General features: G+C 44.1%; 1 protein-coding gene across 4 annotated transcripts in view; it reads left to right on the top strand.

Moving 5' to 3' along the window:
• The first annotated feature begins 7,472 nt into the window (after nt 1-7,472).
• The window catches only part of CGA (glycoprotein hormones, alpha polypeptide), a 67,856-nt gene continuing 52,079 nt past the window's right edge, over nt 7,473-23,249 (top strand). For 2 of the 4 annotated variants that reach the window (XM_085609217.1, XM_085609215.1), the window contains exon 1: nt 7,473-7,550. The gene's annotated coding sequence lies outside the window, so the exon portion shown is untranslated. Of the gene's footprint in view, nt 7,551-15,553; nt 15,661-23,249 lie in introns of those variants that run through there. The other 2 variants (XM_085609218.1, XM_085609216.1) reach the window with 1 other exon arrangement.

Genomic DNA, 23,249 nt, shown 5'->3' with positions numbered 1-23,249 from the left:
CCCAGCAGAGCTACTTCTGGGGTGGGAACTAGGGGCAGATCGATCATTTCGCCTAGAGTCTTATGTACTGCTTCCCAATATGACTGTAGGAGTGGGCAGGTCCATGAAAGATGTGTAAAGTCTGCATGAGGGGCCATGCATTTGCAACAGGAATGGGTCCGGGATTAGTCCAGGTTAATGGATTTGGCCGGGGTAATGTACATTCTGCGCAAAAAATTAAAATGTAGTAGCTTGTGTCTGCTGTTGAGGAAGACTTCCTTCGTGACCGTGCAGCATGCAGTCCATTGATTATCCGTGATTGGGCGGCCAAGGTCGCCCTCCCAGTCTCTACGAATCTCTTCATCATGAACATCTCTGAACAGGCTTAATATAGTTTAGAGATGAGGTGAATTCCTTGTTCGCTGTCTATGATCAGAGACAGAGGGGAAAACGATTCGGGCTCAATCAGGAAACCAGGCAGCGTGGCGCGCAGAGCTGAACGCACCCGATTCAGTAGGAAGCTGTCCATAAACGTGGCCTCGGTGAAGCGGTCAATGTCCTGGACCAGGAAGGATTGGCCATCAGGATATAGATCTCCCAGTTCTGTAATCTCAAATTTAGTTAATGTACGCTGCACCACTTTCTCCCCTGTTATTGGGAGCCACCGGACATTTGGAAACGGTAGTAGAGTGGAATACAATGTGGCAGAGCCGGTAACTCGCCTCAGCTTCTCCCAAGCCCAGCTGGTGGTGGACACAGTTTGAATGCCATTTGGGTCCCTGGGAACGCCCTTGGGAAGCACCATGGATAGTGTCTCGGGCATGACAAAGTCAGATTCCGGTCAAAGAAATGGGATCCTAGCATCAGGGTGGTACCAAGCATAGGCGTAGCTGCTTGGGCTACAAGAAAATCTAAGTGGAGATCTGGGACTCCGTAACCCCCTCTCTCGTAGGGAAGTGTAAGTACCTGCCACCGAATGCGAGCATGTTTACCCCCCCATACTAATCTAATAAGGAGGGATCCTAGTGTCAGAAAAAAGCGGTTGGGGAGGGGGATCGGGATGTTGTTAAAAAGATATTAAAACTTGGGTAGGACCCCATCTTAAGAATCGCAACTCTACCCGCAATGGACAATGGCAACCTCAGCCAGCGCTCTATTTGCGTTTTGAGGGAGCTGATTGCTCGCCCGTAATTGAGGCGTATGATTAAAGCTGTGTCTAAGTGGATACGTATTTTACGGAGTCCATGCACCACTCAAGGGGAATTCACACTCCCAGGGCTTGGTGCTGGGAGTCAAGGGGAAAATAAACCACTTATGCCAGTTAATGCCAAGGCCTGAGTACCGACCAAATCGGATTATTTCCCGTATGAGAGGTTCTAAATTGACCTGAGGCTCCCTTACATAAAGAACTGTGTCATCCGCATAAAGCGAAACCAAGAGCGGGCCGGTGTTAAATTGTAAGCCACGCTGTATATGCTTTTCTTGAAAATGGCAAATTAAAGGGTCCATAGCTAGGATGAATAATAAAGGCGAGAGGGGGCAGCCCTGCCATGTACCCCGAGAGAGGGAGAATGTGAGAGAGAGCGTGCCATTCAGTCGGAGTCATGCAGTGGGGCGGCAATAGAGCAAGGAGGTGGTGGTAATGAAACCCATCGGCATGCACATTTGTTGCATGACCGACACAAAAGAGGGCCAAAACGTCTCTGTCACCCTTCTTAAAGATGGGGACAATAATAGCGAAAGACCACGACTCAGGCATATCTGTCCGTGCTGCTGCATTTAAAACCCTAGTCAGAATCGGGGCCCAAACGTCTACATTGTTACGTAGCAGGTCAGGAGGGATCCCATCTGGGCCAGGGGCCTTGTTCCGTGACAATCCCTCAATAGCTAATATAACCTCAACCAAGAGGAAGTTAATCTGATTGTCACATTTAAAAAGCACCAGATCATCAGTGTCTCGTTCTCCTTCTTTATGAATATAAACCATCTGAAAGTGTGCCTTCCAATTATCCTGGGTTATATGATGAACAATTCTTGGTTTATCTGGATCTGAAAAACAAGAACTGTTAATGACCTTCCGGAACAGGGTGCTATCCTTCTATTCACTTGCTTGAACCAGCTCTTCCCAGGCTTGGTTCTGTAATAATAACCTCCGATCTTTTAGCGCGCATTTATAATTTTTACGGCAAGTAGCTACCCTGATTTTTTTGCGCGGTAACTCTTTCAATGCTAGTTTTAGATTCCTTAGCGCCTTAGAATACCCACTGTCAAACCATCTCAGGCTATCCGAATAGACCAGGCCAGCCGGCACAGTTAATAAACCCACCACTGTCTGTGCAATAGCGACAAAGGAACTAATTACGTCCTTGTCTGGGGGAGATGAGTCATACATGTATAAAAGGGCATTTAACTCACGGCCATCTGAGGGGTGCTCCAAGTGCCATACTTCTGAAGCCTGGCACATCGGGGTGTCCCCGGTACTTTGACCGATGTCTGGGCATAGATGACAAATAAAGTCACCAAGCAGCATAAGATTTTCCTGAGGAAAGTCATCAGCCTGTAACGACTCAAGTAACCCAGAGAGATCCATCAAACCCTGAGGAACCTTGTGTCTTATTTTTTTGCGTTATAAAAATGTATAAGTGTAAACTGCAGACTTCTCCCCACTGTTATCTTAAGCCCTTGTACCACTCTAGAATCTCTTTTCAGCTGGTTTATTGAAGCACCACAGTCCAGTGCTATAAAAATAATTAGACCCCGTTTTGCAAGGCCAGAGGGCGACCCTTCTGCTGGGTGGAAAAATGTCTTATAACCTTCCAGAAAAATGTGTTTTCTGTCTCCCAGGTCTCCTGTAAACATATGATCTTGCATGAGGTTATAAACTTAATCCATCTCTCGTCTCCGAATTTGGAGGCTAGCTCTGCCACATTCCATGATATAAAACTAATGTTCCCCACTCCTATAGCAACTAAATGATTTGGCAGGAGCTATCTCTGCCCCCCGGTGGTCTAACTGGCAGAAAGGAATGATGTTATAAATCGGTTGAACTAAGATGGCACTCTTCTCAACATCCCTAGGCGTGATGTCCTGATTTAACGATTCAGTTGGAGTTATCTGCGTAGTGCTATATGCCACACCCTCTACAAGTCAATTCAAACCGTTTAGATCTGAGAGTGGGGCATAAAAATTCACAGATGTTACTGGCCCCTCACAAACAAGATCTCCCCACTCCCGACTAGGGAGGGGCAGGGCCACCCTGACGGAGTATCACTCAGCTGCAGGGAGGAGGAGTGGAGGGCACTGTAAGTGCGCATGTCAGTTTGGCTGGCAATCTTAGGACAGCTAAACCGACATGCACACTTACATTTCCTCAACCCAGCTGTGTTGCACAGCTGGGTGGAGAAATGGCACAGGCTTCCTGTGCCTGAGCGCGCGTCAAGTCAGCCCGCTCAGGCCAACCATGGCGCTGCTCACATACAGGTATTACTGGCATGAGAGCAGCACCATGATTGGCCGCTGGGGGCCTTGAATGTGCCCAGCGGCGAGATAGGAGCACCGAGGTAGTGGCCCCAGAGGCAGGTAAGTGCTTGCATTTATTATTCCCACTTTGACGATAGAGCAGCCGTCACTGCCAAGGGCTTGTGCACTTGGCCTTTGCACACTAATGGTTCTGTTCACAATTGCGCTAAAAACATCTGTCCTAGGAGGGCAAACATAGAAGAAAAAGGCTTATGGCTATTTCAGTTCAACCTCCCTGGAAAATAACTGTAACTTTTTAAACATACCCTCCATGCAAGTGCAACCAACACCCGCCTGTTACCATGATTTTGTGTACAAAGCAGACACGTCATAATGACTCACCCCACATCATGTGTTCACAGATCATGCACCTGATAATGTTGGTTGCATAGATAAGGCCGAAGAGGCAGTGACTTTGCACATGCAAAATATCACTACAACCACTGATGTCAATCCCAGAAACTCATTAGCCACTTCCGGAAGAGGATGCAGGCAACGGCATCACTGAGTTCTTCAACACACCACAATCAATATTCAGAATGAGACACCAAAAACACATTTGAAACCTATTTCACCTGAGGGCATACATGCCCATGGTCACCTTCGTGGATTAGAGAAGTCTATGCTCCATTTTCAATAGGAACACTGCATGACTTTTTTGGTTTTGGGGAGTGGCCTTCTGTCAGATAAGCTGTACTTTATCATGGAAAAACAAACCCCCTACAAGGCATAAAGGAGGCTGCATGGGTGGTGGGTGCTATACTCAGGCTGCTGATGTGTAAATAACTGTTTTAGGTTGTTTTAATAGGTCTCTTTGTAGACCCCAGCTGGGATGGCAGAACACTTTTAAACATAGACAACAGATACGAAAGGCATGAAACCAACAGGAGCAAAACATAATATGATAAAGACACAAATGTAGTGAGATCATTTCTATGAGGGGTACAACACGGAAGGGGCTATTGCAATAGAATCCTGACATTAACGGGCACTTAAGTTAACATCTAATGTATTCACTAATGTTGGGAACTTGTGGCAAGTATATAAAATAATCGATTGTCCAGTTAAGGTTAGATTGAATAGAGTAAGAACCCATCCGTATTATAGCAGCAGAAAGATAGCTGTACATATATTACTTAGTGCCCTCCCCCGACCTTCTTCCTGTTGGATTTGGTTGCCCCAGTCTTTCAAACTCTTCAAAGGTTTACAAACTGGTTATCAATGTTTGTTTGTGGTTAAACTGAGATTTGCGTTTTCTTCAAAAATGTATACCTCCTGAACCCTCAGGGAGTTTTGCTCATCTTGGTCTCTAAAAATTAATTAAAATATAATATATTTTTAGAAATTGGTGTTGGATTTATTTTGTGCTGTGTGACTTTCTTATTTTGCTGTTTGGTGCTTCTAAATGTTTTACACTAGTTCCTTTGTTTAAGCCTTGCTGCTGGAAGTCTCATCTACCCAGGGTTGAGCTAAAAGTTTTACAAATGAGCCTAACTGGACCCAAGACAGTTTTTGTAAGTGTATTGTACAGTAAGGTTACATGTCCATACCATATAATACAGCCAAATCCTCACAAGTTCATATAGTATTTTTAAGAATAGCTTAATTTTTATTAATATTTTCCCATTTTTTTAATAAGCTATATTTTGTAAGTAGATATTTGTTATAATGTAATGTTATTTTACTATATTTTCGCTGTAGATAAATTTGTAGTGCATATTTTTGTATTTATTATATTTTTTTCAGTTGATATTTTTTAACTCTGTATTTTTGTTTACTTTTAGTATGGAAAGTCAACATTTTTGCTATCAATAGTTTATCAATAAAAGTTGTAAACCACAATAGTTTTGTAGCTGATATTAGGACATACAACCAATGGGTTCAGAATAATTGCATGTGTATATACATTCGGTGTTGACTTCGAGTTTGTGGACTACAGATGTTCATGTTTTTACCATCAAACATAAAGTTATGCAGAGCATGCATTTATTGTGTTTACTTTATTCATTGCATTTGCGCATCTATTAGCTGAACAATCATTTGAGCCATCCTTCTTGCTCTGCCGTCACTGGCTCGGGCCGACATCGCCTCCTTGTGTACACGTAGGTTGTCATCCTCATCTGCTTGGGTTTTGAATTTCGACATAATCCTATCTTGTAATGGTTATGTAACATTCCTATTTTGTAACTATCTTTCAGCAAGCCACTGGGGTATATTGTAAGGCACCCCATGATTTGCAGAGGGGTTTGTGTTGAGATTTCAAGATGGCGGCTGCAAGTTCAACTGCGCCCCTGGTAACGCGAGATGCTTTGCTGTGGTGCTGTTATCTTGCTGTAGCCGGGTTTAGGAAGGATGTTAGAATCCAAGCATCAATATGTGTTGTCACGTGTATGGCGTTGTGGGGAAGGTGGGGCTGTTTTCTGACTTTGGCATAAACCTGCGAAGGAACCAGCAGTCTCGTGGTTCTTAGTGGAAAGTCGTTTGTGTCACTGTGCTTGAACATGTCGCTCATCAAGGCGTTTTCCAAGCATATGAATGAGGATGTGTTAACCCTCGGGCGCTATCTGCATGTTCAGTGACTGCAGCCCCTTCGTGCTCCCGTATGTGTGTTGTTGCACTGATTGTGGTTCGAGAAGAACACGTGCCGCTAACGGCACCAATTATATTTGGAAAATCGCTTGAATTTTATTACACAGCACATTTGTTTGGGCAGTGGATGAGAGCTGACACAGGGGTGAGCATGGCCAATCGAAATGAGTGCAGTGGCCATTGAACTTCACTGTGTGGTAAACCAACTGCCCTGGTTATTGTTATGGGTGGGTTTGTGGGAAGTTCTTGGAGGGCTAACCTGTGAATGTAGGCAAACATCACAAGCTCTAATGTGTGTGGGTATTCACTCTCCTCTTGCATTTAATTTCCATCCTAGAAATTGATAGCAAATCATGTCTGTATTGCAGCACTGTATGTAACCAACGTACGACAAGAGAAGGAAAACTACATAAAGTGGTTGTAGCCGGAGGGGGTTCTCCACGCACGTGGAAGCTGTTTTTCTCAGGAGAAACAAAAAAAAAATATATGTACGCAAATGTACGTTTGTGTCTTATTTATGCATGCAAATTTTTCAACCATCTGTCAATTCTAATCCTTACGTTTTATATCCTGTAGTCCTCAAGGTAATGTGCAACTGTCACAGACGTCCTTGAATAATCCTGGTATCATGTGTGAAACCCATAGAAGTTGGACATTTTCCTCGAATGTAGGAGGAATATCATGGGAGCAAATTTCTGACTTGCGAATTGCTGATCTTATCTCATTAGAATGCCATGAGCATGCAGATTTGAGTTGAAATATGGTTTCTATATCTTATGTAACATTCCCAAGAACGGCCTATCCGTAAGAACAAATATCTGCGTAGGTCCATCTCCTGAGATGTTCTGTTCTACCTGCAGACCCATCTACAGGCCTATCATTTGAGAGGCTCCAATGTTCGTAGCAGGTTAAATGCTGATTACATGCACGGTTTGCTCTTTCATCGACACGCTACCTGCGGAAATAGGAGACGAGCGCTAGTGTGTCGCCAGCTGCCTTACAGGATTATCTGTTTTGGTTATTTCTGCTCTCTGATTGCACATTTCAATATTAGCTACTTTTTAAGCCGCTGATAGCAAATATAAGCAATACCTCAAATTGTAAATTGATATTGAGGATATCCAGATAACAAATTTCCATGAGCCTTCTCTGCCGGCGAGTTAACCTTCCCATCTTCGCATAAAACAATATATATATATCTTACGTGTTAGGGATAAGGGGAAGATCCGGCTGAAAGGATGTGTTGTAATTAAATAGAGTAGCACCGGGAAACTGAGCAGAGTTTAGAATTGAGCCCCTGGCTTAGAAGCAGACGAGTGGGTGCTTCCATAGCTACAGGTATAAAAGGCAGGAGAAAGTTTGACCCTGCAGCAGTGAAGAGGAGGGCAGAGTTCCACCAAGCCACGCAACCATCTTTTCTTGTACTCAAAACCAACCACTCTGTTCTTGCTGCTCAAAGTCATGTAAGTTCCAATCTCGTTTATGAAAAAGATGTGTTTTTTTTGTCAATGGCAATCTGTCATAGCGACCCCTGTTTTCATACTTAGCGCACAGAAGCGAATCTCACAAAGTAGATGTTCTATTCAGGCGCCCCTATGTTTAGAGATAGTTGTTTGCTCAGTAGACTGATACAATCAATTATGAGGCCTGTGTTTAACTGGTTAAATGTTTGATTCCTGGCAGGTCAACTCAGTCTTTTATCCTTCTGAGGTCAATAAAATGAGTATCATTGAGTTGGGTAAAAGTAAACCTATACAACCAGCAAAAACAAATTGCTTTGGCAGTGAAATAGTGTTTTACAAATAAACTTTTATGTTGTGTGTGCTTGAAGTCCAACAGGACAGCTTGGCTAGTTGAATGCCGACTGAAGAGTTTTGCATGTATAATGCAGCAAATGTATTTTTCGGTATTGGGCTGTAAATGACCAAATTTCTACTGCCTAAAACATAACTACTAAAACCAACATACGTAATTTGGCACTAATAAACAATCCCAAAATGCACCTGAAATAAACTGGATTTTTCTTCACAATTGTATAAAATGGGACACATTACGTAGGTGTTCACCATTGCAGGCCAATTTTGCACTCAGTTTTGAATTTGTAAAATTGAATTTTTTACTGACTGAGTGGAGTAAAATACTATTTTTTTTGTTTTTTTAGTAGTGGGACCATTCTTGTTTTTTTCCATTGTTTCCTGGAAACGTCGATACAAAATTGCCCCGCACCTATGCAAATTTACCGAATATGGTCACATCAAAATAGTACATTCTACCAGCAATTTGGAACTTATTAAATGGAATTTGCACCAGGGTTTTGTTCAGTCGAGGTCAATTTAGTGTGCATTGTTCGATTAAGTTTTGTAGAGGGCAAGCATCCCCCTAGTCATAGTCTCTAAACGCAGTATTCTGATTCAGAAGCATACAAAATGTTCAAAAAATCGAATTATATGCTTACAGCCTTGCTAAGTACCTCGTATCAGGGGTTAGTTAGATTATCACTGTTAAGTGCTGGTGTGCGCATCACTGCACTAAAATGCATTAGTTAAGCATTATGGCACCCTAGGGGATCACTCCAGGCAAGGTGAACTAACACGAGAGCTCAGCTGCTTGATAAAACCAATCAGTCTGCCAGCACACTAAATTGGCTTGCTTTGCTGGTTACATCTGACATGTTTGTCACTCTCTACTGTTTGTGTGCCGTAAATTATTAATTTAGACCAGAGACCAGGGGTAGACTGGCCATAGCGGGCCTCAATCGTTTGCCTGGGAGGCTGGAAGGGTGAGGGCCGGAATTGGAGTGGTAGGGGCTGGTTTTGGAGCGGTGAGGGCCAATTTTGTTACTGGGGGGCGTTTTTGCAGCAATGCTGCAATATCAGCCACCAGTAACAAAAGCGGCAGTGCTGGGGGCTGGTTTTGTTACGAAGCAGTGCTTCACGCTTTTCCCTCCCGTTTCCCCTTGAGTGAGTGGGGGCTGGTCTGACAAAATTGCCATGGCTGCTTTGGGTTCCTATTCCGGCCCTGCCAGAGACGTTTTAGTGCATGACCAAAGTGGGCTCTGGGCCCAGCCTTTCAGGGACCCTTGATACTGCCAGCTCTGTTCTGCAGAGAGTCTTGCCCTCATGACCTTGAATAATTTTTTAACAGATTGTTTTAAATACCTCTTTCCTTTAATGTATTTTTTAAGTGGGTGATGAGTGAGAGTCTATTGCAGACATTTTGAAGAGAAATGTTGTTAATATTTAATGCAACATCCATAATTTTTTTTATTTTAGATCAAAACAGGACCTGACATACGAGAAATGGTAGGGTGTCACAGAGATTATTTGCAGTAATATTAGTGAGCTGCTGCTGTGTTACAATATGGAAAACCATACGCACTATCCCTGAATATTAGATGCAAACTCTCGCAAGGGTGTGCTTGTGCACTGTCATTGACTTGGCTAAACAGGGCATGAAAGAGCTGAAATAGGATCAAAAATTCAAAACTGTTCTGAAACGGGGCTCCCAAAATACATTCGGGCCATGGCCCCCAAATCCTTAAGATGTCCCTGATTTACACCTCTTTGTGCCCTGTGTTGTCATTGCATATTGGGCCGCCATGAGCTTCAGATCAAGCTGGGAGCCTGGGCATCTGAATCTAAGCGATCACGTGGTCTCAGTTTGGTGGTGAACTCAGAAGCACTAACCAGCCATTACATAAACTGCAGTATGTAGTCATCCGAAATGTACCTTCTTGTTTGTTTTCTGTCAGCATGCTTGCACTAGCCCACCCCCAATGGTGACCTCATGCAGGACATAATATTTTCAGATTATTAGGCTGGCAACAGAAACTTTATTTTTACCATGCTGCTGTCGATCATGGGCCCATTCCTGCAACCCATGCCACCCTTCTCTCTCACAATGCTCACTGGAGGAGGGTCGTTTTCTAGGCCTGGCTCCAACAGACCAGGCTTTGCTTGCAGCAAGTGTCCCCTCCTGCTGGCCAGGCCTTCCGCCTCTCCAGCCCCCAAGCGCCTGGCCAGACAATCCCAGAGTCCCCGCAAGGGACCTTCCTGCCGGGGGGCCCAATGAGAAGGCAACAAGTTCTCATCTGCTCCGGGTAAGAGTGTTTGCTCGTGTGCTCAGGGGGCATACAGTCAGGTCTCAGTGCTCACAAGTATTTAAAAGCATACCTGCGAACTCACACGGTGCCACTGTGTGACACACGATATCTATAGGCTTCCATCACATGGTCACACTGTGAGGAGCTGATATCACACGGTGGTAACATATAACAATGTCTCAGCAGGAATCAATGAGGGGATAAACTTAAAGAAATAACATCATTATAGTATACATTAAATGACAACAAGAATAGTCCCAGGAACATCATTTAATGCAGTAATATTGTCAAAAGAGGACAATCAGATCAGATTTACATAAATCAAATTGCAGCATCAACCATGCTTTTTAGTTTGAGTATTAAAGTGAAATAGTGAACACTTTGTGCTTGTGAATTGTTATATGTTACCATATTTACCCAGGTCTCTACTGGGACTACAGGTGTCTCCTGTAGTTGCTAACACAGATATCACACAGTGGCAGGGAAAAGGAGCTGAAAACAACTGTAAATAGTGGTTATCTAACTTGTTTTCTGGGGCTTTGAGCTGCCAACGTCCATTAAGGAGTGTGAAAACATCCTAGGACATCTGCACTAGCCTCAGAAACTTTTCTTTTTGTTAAACACATTTTTGGGAGGAGGGGGCTTGTGGGCATCGTGGCGTTTAAAAGTGCCTCGTAGGTACTTATCTGCGCAAGGCCCTGCCCCCTCCGCACACGGTGAGAGTTTGGTATGTAAAAGTGCAGCAACCGGTCCAGCCTGAGACACTCACTGCCAGCAGCCCTAATCCACCCGACATGGCTCCCCAGCTCTGTGGGGTTAACTGTGCCGGTGGGAGATTGATGAATAACAGACTTAAGGCAGTAGACAGTCCTGAGGGAGTCTGAGCCCACCCAGCGAGCCAAGGCGGGACCAGCAGGCTGCAGCACCCTAAGCACTAACCATCAGTTTATGGCAGCGAACCATGATAAGTGCTGACAGACAGAAGTGGCAGTGGCTGCGGCATTTGAAAGCATATCCAGTGGTGGTAGGTAGGTAGTGGGCACTAGGTCAGGAGGCACTAAGATTGTTTTTATGGTGGTGGGGTGGTCGTGATTATAAGCAGTGTAGAGAGCTGAGCTCTCCTGCAGTATTTGATCCTAGCCCTGTGACTCTGATGAGTGGCCAGTGGTGGGGAGAGGTCTTACTCGTTATGAGATAGTAGCAGAGGGTGGCTAGGCTCAGTCAGATGGCACCAAGGATTGTACTGCGAGTGATGCAGCATCCGTAGATGACCAATTGCTTCACGTTTGACACTGTCCTGGATTCTCTTTTTAAACCTGGACAATGCATTCTGGGGCTTGTAGGTTTCTCTTTGCTTATCATATTGTATGGGCATGATAGAAATCCAAGCAAGCACAGTACACCTGGATAAAATAAAAAACACAGGACTTGTGATTAATGTCCAGTCACATTATTTACTGGAGGTCATGGTGAGCTGCTTCCTCTTTACCTTACTGGAGTTTGAGGAGCTGCAGGCAGTGCTTAATTTGAGTGGGTGGTTTCACCTGTATTTATGACAGTCCGCTAGGTGGTGGCACTGTCGGCATAATTTAAACATGAGCAGAACAACAGTTGTTTATTAATCCAATAAAAAAAATACCAACATATGCCGCCCAAGCCAATCATAGAGCTTCGGGGGCCTGAAACAATCTGAATGGTCACACTTGTTGGAGTGTGATGGTTAGTAGCTGTGTAGGTACTGTCGTTGGTAGAGGTAATGGGTGGTTCATGCTTCAGGGGCCTCCTGATGAGAGTCCAGACAGTTATTTCATTACAAATTAAGCACTGGCTGCAGGGCACGTCTGCCTTTGATGATATGTGCGAAGTGCTGGTTAGAAGACAGGAATGCAGGGGCAGGAAGGGGGAAGAGAGCTTAGCCCGTGTCAGTCCTGGTGCAGGGGCAGTACACGAGGGACTTACAATTCCAGGTGCTTTGCAGCAGCTTTAAGATTGTTTTGGAGTTTTTCATTGCATAAAGGGGTGTAAGTTCCGATATTGATCTCTTTCCATATAATTCATTGCTTGGCTGTACTCGCGAGAAAACGTCACTCTAGAGTCACACATTTGGTCATTGAATGTCACTCATGAGTACATTGAAACAATGGGAATGTCACACATACGCAGTCTGGACCACCTGGCCAGGCAGCTATGAGTTTATTTCTTCAGCATAGTGCAACTTGTCCATGTTTGTAACATGGTATCGCCTGTGCTCTACAGACATTTTCACAATAAATATGAAGTCATGCTCAGTTCTGTGTTTTAGTAATCAAACATGTTATTGCGGGCACGACCATTATAGCAAATAACTCATTCTCATTGTATGCATCTTTCTTAACTTATATTTCAGTGACGCAGTTTGGTGTATTAACAGCCCAAACAGAACTCCCACTCGAAGGACCGACAGAGTGGCCTAAACAAAATGTCAGCAGCAGATTTCTGCTGTCAAATATTTGTCAAGTCCTTTTGATATGTTACTGGAAGTGCTTTTCATTTATTAAACTACTTGCCTTCACAATCTGACCTTTTTCCTCCGGGTTCGCCTGCAGAGGAGCCACCATAGGATTTTACCACGAGGATCACAAATTACTTCCTATCTTTCTCAAATGTATTACTGTTATTTTGAAATAAAACAGAAAGCAATCCATTTTACGGTACCTTCTAAACTTTGTATCTTTATTCAATGATACTTTCCCTAACAAATAGATGACGAGCGCCCTCTGCTGTTATTTTGTTTTACTGTTTTCCAACTTTCCCGAGATAACTGTCTTGCGTCATTCTTTCGTTGCTACCTTGTTCTAGAAGTTGGTGTGGGAAATGAGTGAATTCCCGCCGGATCCATTTCTGGAAGTTATTCCTGAGCCGAATCTGGGATCACCAGCCCTGTGAAATATGCAGAATTTGTCCGATGTATTTTTCCGAGACAGGAATCCTACATGCCTTGAAAGAGGGAAGTGGGACATATAAAAAAAAAAACATCGGAATAATGATTTTCTCCCATTGAATCCAATTGAAGGAGAGTCAATTTCAGGAATCAGAGCCAAAATGAATGCATTTTTTGGCTTAAAGAAACACAAGAGCCACCCTCCTGAATCGGGCAGTACAGCCGTGCACGCATGTTACCTGCTCTCTGTTTGGAACAGCAATGGGCAGGGCATGAGAGTGCTTTCCTATTTTAACTTCCAGCTTGTCGGATTTAAAGGGCCATCAGCCCTTCTTTTGTGCAAGAGTCCTCTTTAATGTCAGTCATCTGGAGCCTAACACCTGCAAATGTAATAGAAGGAAACATAGGCACACCGCTTAGCACTTCATCAGTGCTTTTGAGAAACTGTGATTTGGAGGCAGTTGGTTGACTTTATTTAACTCCCTCCCCCCCCTCCCCCCCCCATATAAGAGATGTGCATGCCCTGTAAGAATGCCAGTTGTATCTCTGTATACCTGTAGATATATGTAAGAGCGCATGTGTCTAGAGAATCACAAACTCAGGATTTAAAATATAAAGCAGAGACTGGGTTTGTCTGTACTAACAAAACATTACTACTAGCCAAAGGAACCTTCTTTCCAAATCTAGAATAACAACAGATTGAGAAACAAATATGTATCTAAACCCACGACTTGCAGTTTGTGTGCAGTTCCATGATGCCGGTTCATAACTCACTTTGCTCTGTTAGGATTGCAATGTATGGACTGGAAGCAAGAAAAGGATCTTTGTGTCAAAAGCAGTAACCCAATTAGTTACCTACATGCAATACAAATCTGTGATCTGCATGTTACACAGTATGATTTGCAGCAGGCACATTAGCCCTCTATGCTACTTTATCAGTCAACACTGTGACTGCATAAACAGAGGACTCTCCTGGAATGGCATTAACCCCCAGAGTTGTCTTACTGTTATTACTATGCCCTCAAAATTGCTGGGAACACAAATATCTCTGCAGCAGCAGTGTCTTAAATGCTCAGGTACAATCATGTACTCAGTACCTGCACTTGGTATTTTGGAAGGGATACCACTGGAAAATCTCATCACTGCTTCAGTGCTTGTAAGAGGAGAGTATTGGTACTTCTCAGCAGCAAACAGGTACTCTGGAACAAAGAGTACCTGTATTTTTTATATTTTCATATCAAGCAATGTGCAGCAGCTGTCTTAAACCTGTAAGATATTTTAAATGCAGCCTCTTTGTGACCAGTTAAATAAGATAGCACAGATTTACTGTCACTTTTGTCTTTGTTGACAATTTCTTTTCAGCACTTTCTCAATTAATAAAGGTATAAGTTGGCTTCCAGACTGCCGATCATGACGCCCCCTCTTGCGACTACATTCCACTTCTTCAGTCACACCTTGAACCTCAATGTATTGGTTCTCTGAGGACATTTTTTCCAATTCCAAAGCTGTTAGTAGCAATATCAGTGAAAGAAAAAGGAAATCAAACTTTCAGTCCAACCAATCAGAATGTTTTCATTTCCCTAACACTTGAGATAGGCTCTGTAACAGCAGCAAATCCGGGTTGGTTCATCTTTTCTGCTTATGTAAAGAGCACCAACTGGAAATGCTGTATCCTAAAATCTTACACCAGGGTTAAAAGGGAGAAGACCGGACGGTCACACTTTTTCCTCTATTGAAATAAAAAGAAAACATGCAAACACCATTTTCTCCAGTGTAAAAGACAGAAGAGCATTCATGGAAAAATAAGGTTGTATTATAAAGTCAAGACTAGAGACAGCTTTGGATGTCTGGCCAGCCTCCTGTTTTGCAAAAAAATAATAAAATATAACTGCATTTATAGAGGGCTTTTCGGTCAACCGCCCCCCTTCATATGTTGGTCTGTTCACAACACAGAGGACCCTCAGCGTTCCTCTTAATTCAAAGTTCACTGTTGTTTTCATTCTGTTAATAATTGCCGGTGCTGCAGTGAGTTAGGTGAGAGAACCTGGGAGCTGGAGAGACAGAGCAGTGAGACAATGCCCGGTGCTGAGTGACTGAAGCAACAGAAGCTGCGAGCTGGAGAGACAGGGAAGAGAGACAATGCCCTGTGCTGTAGTGACTGCGGCGAGAGAAGCTGCGAGATGGAGAGACAGGGAAAAGAGACAATGCCCTGTGCTGTAGTGACTGCGGTGAGAGAAGCTGCGAGATGGAGAGACAGGGAAGAGAGACAATGCCCTGTGCTGCAGTGAGTTAGGTGAGAGAACCTGGGAGCTGGAGAGACAGAGCAGTGAGACAATGCCCGGTGCTGAGTGACTGAAGCAACAGAAGCTGCGAGCTGGAGAGACAGGGAAGAGAGACAATGCCCGGTGCTGAGTGACTGAAGCAACAGAAGCTGCGAGCTGGAGAGACAGGGAAGAGAGACAATGCCCTGTGCTGTAGTGACTGCGGCGAGAGAAGCTGCGAGCTGGAGAGACAGGGAAGAGAGACAATGCCCTGTGCTGCAGTGAGTTAGGTGAGAGAACCTGGGAGCTGGAGAGACAGAGCAGTGAGACAATGCCCGGTGCTGAGTGACTGAAGCAACAGAAGCTGCGAGCTGGAGAGACAGGGAAGAGAGACAATGCCCTGTGCTGTAGTGACTGCGGTGAGAGAAGCTGAGACCTGGAGAGACAGAGTGAGACAGTGGTCGGTGCTGTAGAGACTTCAGCAAGGAAACCAGAGAGACCGCAGATTGAGGCAGTAGTGCTGTAGTGACTACAGCAAGATAAGCTGAGTGAGACTGACAAGTGCTGTAGTGACTGTGGTGAGTGTACCTGAAAGCTATTTCCACGGACCCTAGGAGTCTAAGGAAATGTATGTGTGAGGGGAGGTAGTGGAGGGCACTGTAGGGTGTCAGCCAGAGGCTGGGAGCAAGATTTCATGGCTCTGAAATATTTTAGCCACCGGTCATTCTTTCAGCCTTCAGCGTTGTGGCAAATGGAGTGAGGGAGCGAGAGAGTAAGTTCAGGGTCACACTGGCCTATCGGGCAGTCAGGCAGTGCCCGTGGTAAGATAGTGTGTGCGGCGTTTGTGGGAGGTTCATGGGCCTGTTTTATGGTCTGGTGGGCCAGTTATTACTGCTTATTCCTCTGCTGTTAGCACAACATCGCTTATAGCAAACACAAATTCAGGCATACACTGCAGTTCGAAACGGGTGTGTTTCCAAATGTGGGCCACTTTTTTAGCTGTCTTATGCACTAATAGGGCCACTTTCATTTTGGTGCCCCAGCCTACTTTCTGTCCCAGTCCGACCCTAAGTAAGTTAAAGAAAACACTGCACAGTACAACACTGTAGTCAGATTTGCTTCTCGGCGCACCTTGGTGAGGTGGGCGTAAGTAACATAGCTTTAAAACAAGTAACTTTTATATTTCTCTGTAATGGCCAGGGAATGTGAGGAGGCGGGCCAAGCTTGTGGGCTGAGTTTCCTGTCCAGTGTCAGAGAACTACACATCATTGTTCACCCTGTTATGCTGCAGCCTATGCGGTAAAGGCATAGTACATTTTGGTTGTCCCTGAAGGGGATCGATTGATAGTGTAATGTCATGTGTTACTTCTGTGGCATTAGGTGTCTCTTCTGTAGAGGCGTCCCTGGGTGAAAGGGAAACTCACCACTCTATGCAGTATATATCTCCTTTATCTTCTTCCATTAGCATGGCTGATGCATGGAAGTGAATTTCCCACAACTCTCTCCGTAGGATCCCGTAGGATCCCCGTATGGTGGACTCCTCAAAGTAGACAGCTAGCTGTGTATCATATACAAACATTTGAAAGTCCAACAAGTGTCTGAATAACCTTCGGCAGTATTCGCATGTCCACTGGGACACAGAGTCACCCTGTCGAATATTGATATTCTTCTGGAAATCGGGGATGCTCTGTTGATGATGCATTGCTGCCAAGTTTCTCAGGTCCATGTGTGATATGCTGCTCCAGTCTAGGGTTTTTTCTTTGAATTTTGGGACTTGTAGCCTTGTTTTATAATGGAATAATCACTACCACAAGTCCCGGAATTCAAAGAAAAAGCCTGGAATGGAATAGCACATGATGCATGGGCCTGGGAAGCGTGGCACGGCTGAAGGTGCTATGTCGTGTTCTATGTATATGATGGGCATTCAATTATAATTCTCTTGCATAGCTCCTAAAGCGTGAAACAACCTCCTACTCCAGATGAGAGCCTTCTCTTCTCGAATTCCGCAGGAAGTGGAAGACCAGGCTTTTTAATGACTCAACCTATACTAGGCAGGGCTCGGCAGACACACACACTTGCACAGCACCAGGATAGCCTCGCGAGTGATAGTGCGCTCTACAAATACACATAACATCGTTGTCAGCAGGCTGTGGTTTATAGAAGTCCATCGCATACCGCACTACTTGAAACCCCTTGCGAGATTCAGGCTGTGGTTTATGCCTCAGTTTCTGAGTTTCAGCCACAAAGTCCACCTTGTCAAGTTCTTTACATTACCAAGCAGCAGCACAGACCTGCTAAGACTGCTTATGGATTCCCAGATGTTCCAACTCCTATTTCTCTGTGGTGCAATAAAGTTTTTTGAGGCCATGCTGAACATCTGCCATGCAATGAGTGCTTTTGACCATGTTTCCATTTCCTGCAGGGGAGCATATTATGTAATCCCTGGTGCCATGAATAAAGCAAATTCGTTATGCGCACCTTTGAAGGTTGTGTAATAGAGAATGGGGTCATCAGAGTTTGCTAATCGTTTAACGAAAACACAGCACAACATCATTTTAGCCCAATTTGATGCATTCTTTCGCATTGGAAAAACAGAGACCAATGGGTTTGCGCCACTCCTTATTAAGACAAAGCAAACATAGTTATGTGCCATATTGTGCTGCATTTCTGCACCTTTAAAACTTTAGATTGGGGCAGAACTGTTATGCAAGCAGCAAAAATAGTGCAGCATACATTTGATCGATTTTGGTTTTAGGGTACCAGAAGTTTCTGACAGAAGTATTGCCATGGCAGTCTTAAACAGGATAGATTTCAGGTGAGTTTTAACTATAATGCTACTCTTCCAACAAGTTGGAAGTGGAAGTGAACACTGAGATGCTGTAGTCTTTATAGGATCTGGGGACCCATTTCGACATGATTCTTATTATGGCTTAAGTTGGTGCAAACATTTTACCTTATTGGTGACGCGGTTTGTGAAAGGCCACTTCTATGTGCCCTGTTCCATCCTGGAAAGAAATGACAACAAAATGACTGTTAATGAAGTCAAACTGGATCAACTTTGGGGTGACGTTCAGGCAGAAGCCGGTTCACTGAGCTGAGGACAGGTATTATGTGTTGTGTTTGGTGGAAATCAGCCCTGCATTTGTGCTTGTGATTGACAGTGGCGGGCGCTGCCACACATTGTGGGGACCAGCTCTTATTTTTTCATCCTTACACTTTGACAAAGAGCAATAGAGAAATAGGCATAAAAGGGAGAAATACGGAGGACTGGACAGCACTACTACTGTCGATCAAATAAGAGTAACGAGATGTGATGTGATTTTGTTGCAAAAATGTTAATAAAAATATTTTTTTTTAAAAAGAGAGAGAAATATGGAGGAAGAAAAATAGAAAAACAGTGAGAGATCGAGGTGGTGATGATGAAAAAGAACCTACAGCAGTGAGAAAACAGAAAAAGCAGTAGGGGGAAGAAAAAGTTTTTAGGTAGAGTCAACACTAAGCACCATCGGTATACAGTAACCCAGGCGTTCTGCAGCTTTTAAGGAACCCTGGGGCGCCTCCACTTACTTTTTGTAAATAATCACGTGCATATAGATTGTCAAGGTAAAGCAATGACGTATTAAGAATAACACATACATATTTACATATATACACACTTATCTTCATGTTATTTTGATAATGAAAATTAGGTCACATTTTTGCACATCAGTATTGTTTTTCTATATTCTGGAAATACACTCGATGCATCTATTTAATGATCTAAAAGTTTCTAAAACTTTATTTGATTTTATCTGAGGTTTGAAGAGCCATACAACTGTTCCCGTTCACCAGAAACTCTCCATATAAAAAGAATTCTGGTGATTTACACCATTTCGCATTTAATCACAACGCGAGTTGCCTCTTCACGTTGTTGGTTTGCTAATTCTCTGATCTTTGTTGTTACAAAATGATCAAGTCTTGACTCCGTATCAATTGCATCATGTGAGGCGCACTGCTATCACCTAATATTATGGAATCCTCTTCGATATGTGTTCAGTTTGCCTAATATTGGCCCCCTCTATGCACCATCCTGGTGCTGGGACCTGTGTCTCGCTTTCCGTCACTCACGACACTCTCGCCATCATCACCACATACACTTTTTAGATTTGTTATTATTTATTTACTTGATGTCCACGTTTTCACCCACGTTTGTTGGTGTTATATTTGTTAATAGATTACTTCAGGCAGGAACAGCTGTGTCTATTCTGATTCTGTGCAGTAAAATGTCATATTTTGAGCATCTTTCCTGAAATTTGGAAGCTGTGGTTCTCTTCTTATAGGTCTCATGGAATTGACTTCCAGTGTTTTGCTGGTGTCTCTTTGAAGGCTTTTCCTTATTACTCTCTCTAGCCTGGATTTAGGGGTACAGAGAACTTCACTATGATCAGGTTTATGCCACTGAAATGTCAGGAACCTTTCTGATTCAGCAATAAATGCCCTCTGAAGATAGCTTTCTTCTCCACAAGCAGACAGCAGAGTTAGCATTGCTGGGGAAACTTGGTCAAATGGCAACAGTTCATTACCGTTTTGGCCGAACCCGCATGTGAAAGCCGAAAAGGCGTATTTACTAGATAACTATAGGTACATTTTAACTCTATAGTCCAATTGGGGCCGCACAAATGCATTCCCCGGAGCTACTTGCTTCTGAAAGTCAAGTTTCTGAAAATGCCTTGTAATACTTTTTAGCTGTAAGAAGCAAATGTTTGATACAGCAGTATTTTTTGACTATCTGGAGTCAGTTTTAAAACAATAGTTAATTAAGGATACTTAATGGAAGGGGTTGGCTGGGAGGACTAAGCTGGGACAGTGCTGTGGATCCCAAGGAGGGCAGCTGAAGAAGTTCATGTCCTTTCTACTTGAACCAAGCTGTCACCCACCGTCTATTCTCTGAATTTCACGCACTAGGAATTCTGGGGGAATAGTTGCAATAAAATGTCAGTGCTCAGTGTTACTCCAAAATTGGTAACGCCATGCTCTGACATTTTTTAAATGCAGGGACATGCCATATTTACAAAAATTCAGTGCACCCCTGCGTTATCCCTAGAGTTGGCGCTAAAAAAGCTGCCTAACACCACCACAGGCACCCTTGCGCCATGTTGCAAGGGTGCCTGCGCTGCGATTGTTTATGTGGTGGTAGGGACACTTTCCTGCACATAAACAATCTTAAAAGGCGATTTGCTGCTTCTATGTGTGCTGCAGAATGCAAAATAGAAGAGTAAAATATGAGAATAAATTGATAATTTCTCCTTGTATCGCCATCCTAAGACCATGTTTTTACCTGGCTTGAGGGGCCGATTACGATGGCGGACGGACTGGGCTCCGTCTGCAATGGTGGTGTAAACCGGGAGCGTCCGCCATGCATGCGGCGGTCCCGCATACCCGATTAGGATGGGACCGCCACCGCTGCGGTCGGATTCCGCACCTTTAACATTGCGGCGGTGGCTGCTGACAGCAGCACTGCCGCTATGTCAAAAAGAGCATGTTGTGCATTTCACTGCACTACGTGGCAGGCACTACACTGTGCCTGCACTTGGTGCAGTGAAATAAGAGGGGTACCATGGGTACCCCCTTAGTACACCCACACCTCCCCCCAACACAAGGGGGGACTTCAACGGGCCACCCAAACCAAACTCCACATGCCTTTCAACGGCGGTTGCACCGCCACGGAAAGGCTGGCTGGAGACCTCATCCTAATTTGGCGGATGGTGCTTGCTAGGCACCGCCACCATTTTATGGATGCAGACCGCTCCACTGGGCAATCGTGACAATTGCCTGTTGCGGTTCCGTGGCGGACGGGCTTTGCCTCTGCCGCGGTTGCGGTCTGGATCCCACCGCCATCGTAATCTGGCGGTGGGAGAATCGTGGTCCGCAGGCCGATGGCGGCGATCATTCCGCGATCGTAATCGCCCCTATGTTTTTGGTGCTGCCCCATCTTTGTAAAGATGGAGCAGCGTCAAAAAGCAATGGGTGTTGCGGCGGAACGCCCACCGCCAAACCCATTGCATGCTCCTTTCACGCTAAGAGAAGTGTGAAAAGGGGCCTTCTTTACAAGACGGCGTCAAAAGTGACGTTCTGTCAGCGACATCCCCTTGTAAATATGCCCCCTTGTTTGTTGAAGATATTGACCAGCCAGATATATCTTTGAAACTGATAAAAAATCTTGGTATTGTCACTGCACATAAAAACCTGGCACGTAGGGATTGACAAGCTCCACAGCGGGCATCATAATATTTGGTATTGGTCTGAAAGGATTGAATCCAACTCAAAGGTGTTCCCTGGAATCGGTACCAAGTGAGAAAGCACGCTCCAGTAGTTTTTCTGTTACGACATTTGTAATGTGGGGCAATATTTCCAGATGCCTCATGGGTCTGAGATGGGATTCTGTTATAGAGTTGAGATTTCTGCTGAACTGCTGCCTAACAGCCATTCATCTGTATTTAGGGAACAGTTAGTTATTTCACAGAGGTCTACTCCCAATGCTGGTGCTGCTGTCTGAATTGTTTGACCAGACAAAAATGAAGTTGACGTCCATTTGGGGAATGTAATATTAAAGTGGTTCAAAAGTTTTCAAGGGCAGCACAAAAAAAATGATATACATTTTCCATCGATTTTTTCTTAGTCTCTATGGAGTCCTGAAGAGTTAATGAGTTTTGAGAGTGTCAACAATTGCTTCTAACTGTTTCCATATTTAGTCATGCACTCTAAACAGTGCTTTTCCATTGCTGCTTTGATTTTTTCTTCGCATTCCAAAGATAAAGATAGATACTTGTCTATAACATCAAGAGCATACCCGATTCCCCACTTGGGGTACAACTGTCACCTTTTGAGTTTCAGCAATGACAAATCTGAGGTAAACCCCATTAGTGAAGCTTTTACCAAATTAGACCTGAGTGTCATAAGCTCATTTCCATGTCATACTATTGTTATGGGAAATATAACATATGGATTGTTTGATAATTATGGAGTCAGCCATTGACTTTACCATTCCCTGCTTAGAGAGTCCAAGGTAGGCAGCTCAGCTGTTGATCTTTTTATTCATGAAGAAGGTGGAAGGAAGGCCTATGTCGTCCAGGGAAAGAAAATGGGACCATATCAGCAAGGCGAGGCGATAGAATTATCGCCGCTTTTGCGGCCGTTTTTGGCCGAAAAGCAGCGATAATTTTATCGTCTTATTAGCAAGCTCACGCTAACGCGTGAAAACTTGCGTTAGCGTAGGAATTCCCAACGCCCAGCTTTGCATCTCTAATGAGATGCAAAGTGGGCATTCCTGAGATGACAGGAGAAATGTCGCTAAGCGACATTTCTCCTATCATCAAGCCCCACGCTATGAAGCATAGCAGCAAGAAAGTAGCGATCACCCCTGTTATCGCTACTTTCCTTACGCCTGCTTCAGGACTGATTTAGCCATGATATCCTACGGAAGGTGGATATCATGGCTAAGTTTGTGAGTCCCTATCATCAAGCTAACGCCACATTGCGTGAGTTTATCACTGGGTTTCCAGCGATAATCTCACGTTAGGATTTTTATCGCTTTTGAGATAAGCATTGCTAATAGCACGCTATCTCAGCAATAAAAATCTACGTTAGCCGGCGATAATTATCCTAACGCTAAGTGCGCTTAGCGATAATTATCGCCGGTTGTTGCTGATATGCCCCGTGGAGTCTTAATGTGCATTGAACAGGTTGTAGCTGATTGACATCAGCACCTGTAGCCTGCATTAGTGATGAGTGGATGACACAAGTATTACTCATTGAAAACTCTATCAATAATGAATCAGTTCTGTGGTACAGCGAACACTCGAGTATTTACCGATCTAATGACTGATGAGTGATTACAGCT

The sequence above is a fragment of the Triturus cristatus genome, chromosome 6 (assembly GCF_964204655.1).
Source record: "Triturus cristatus chromosome 6, aTriCri1.1, whole genome shotgun sequence".
In the NCBI taxonomy this organism is placed as follows: domain Eukaryota; kingdom Metazoa; phylum Chordata; class Amphibia; order Caudata; family Salamandridae; genus Triturus; species Triturus cristatus.
This window is presented reverse-complemented; position numbering and strand designations above follow the sequence as displayed.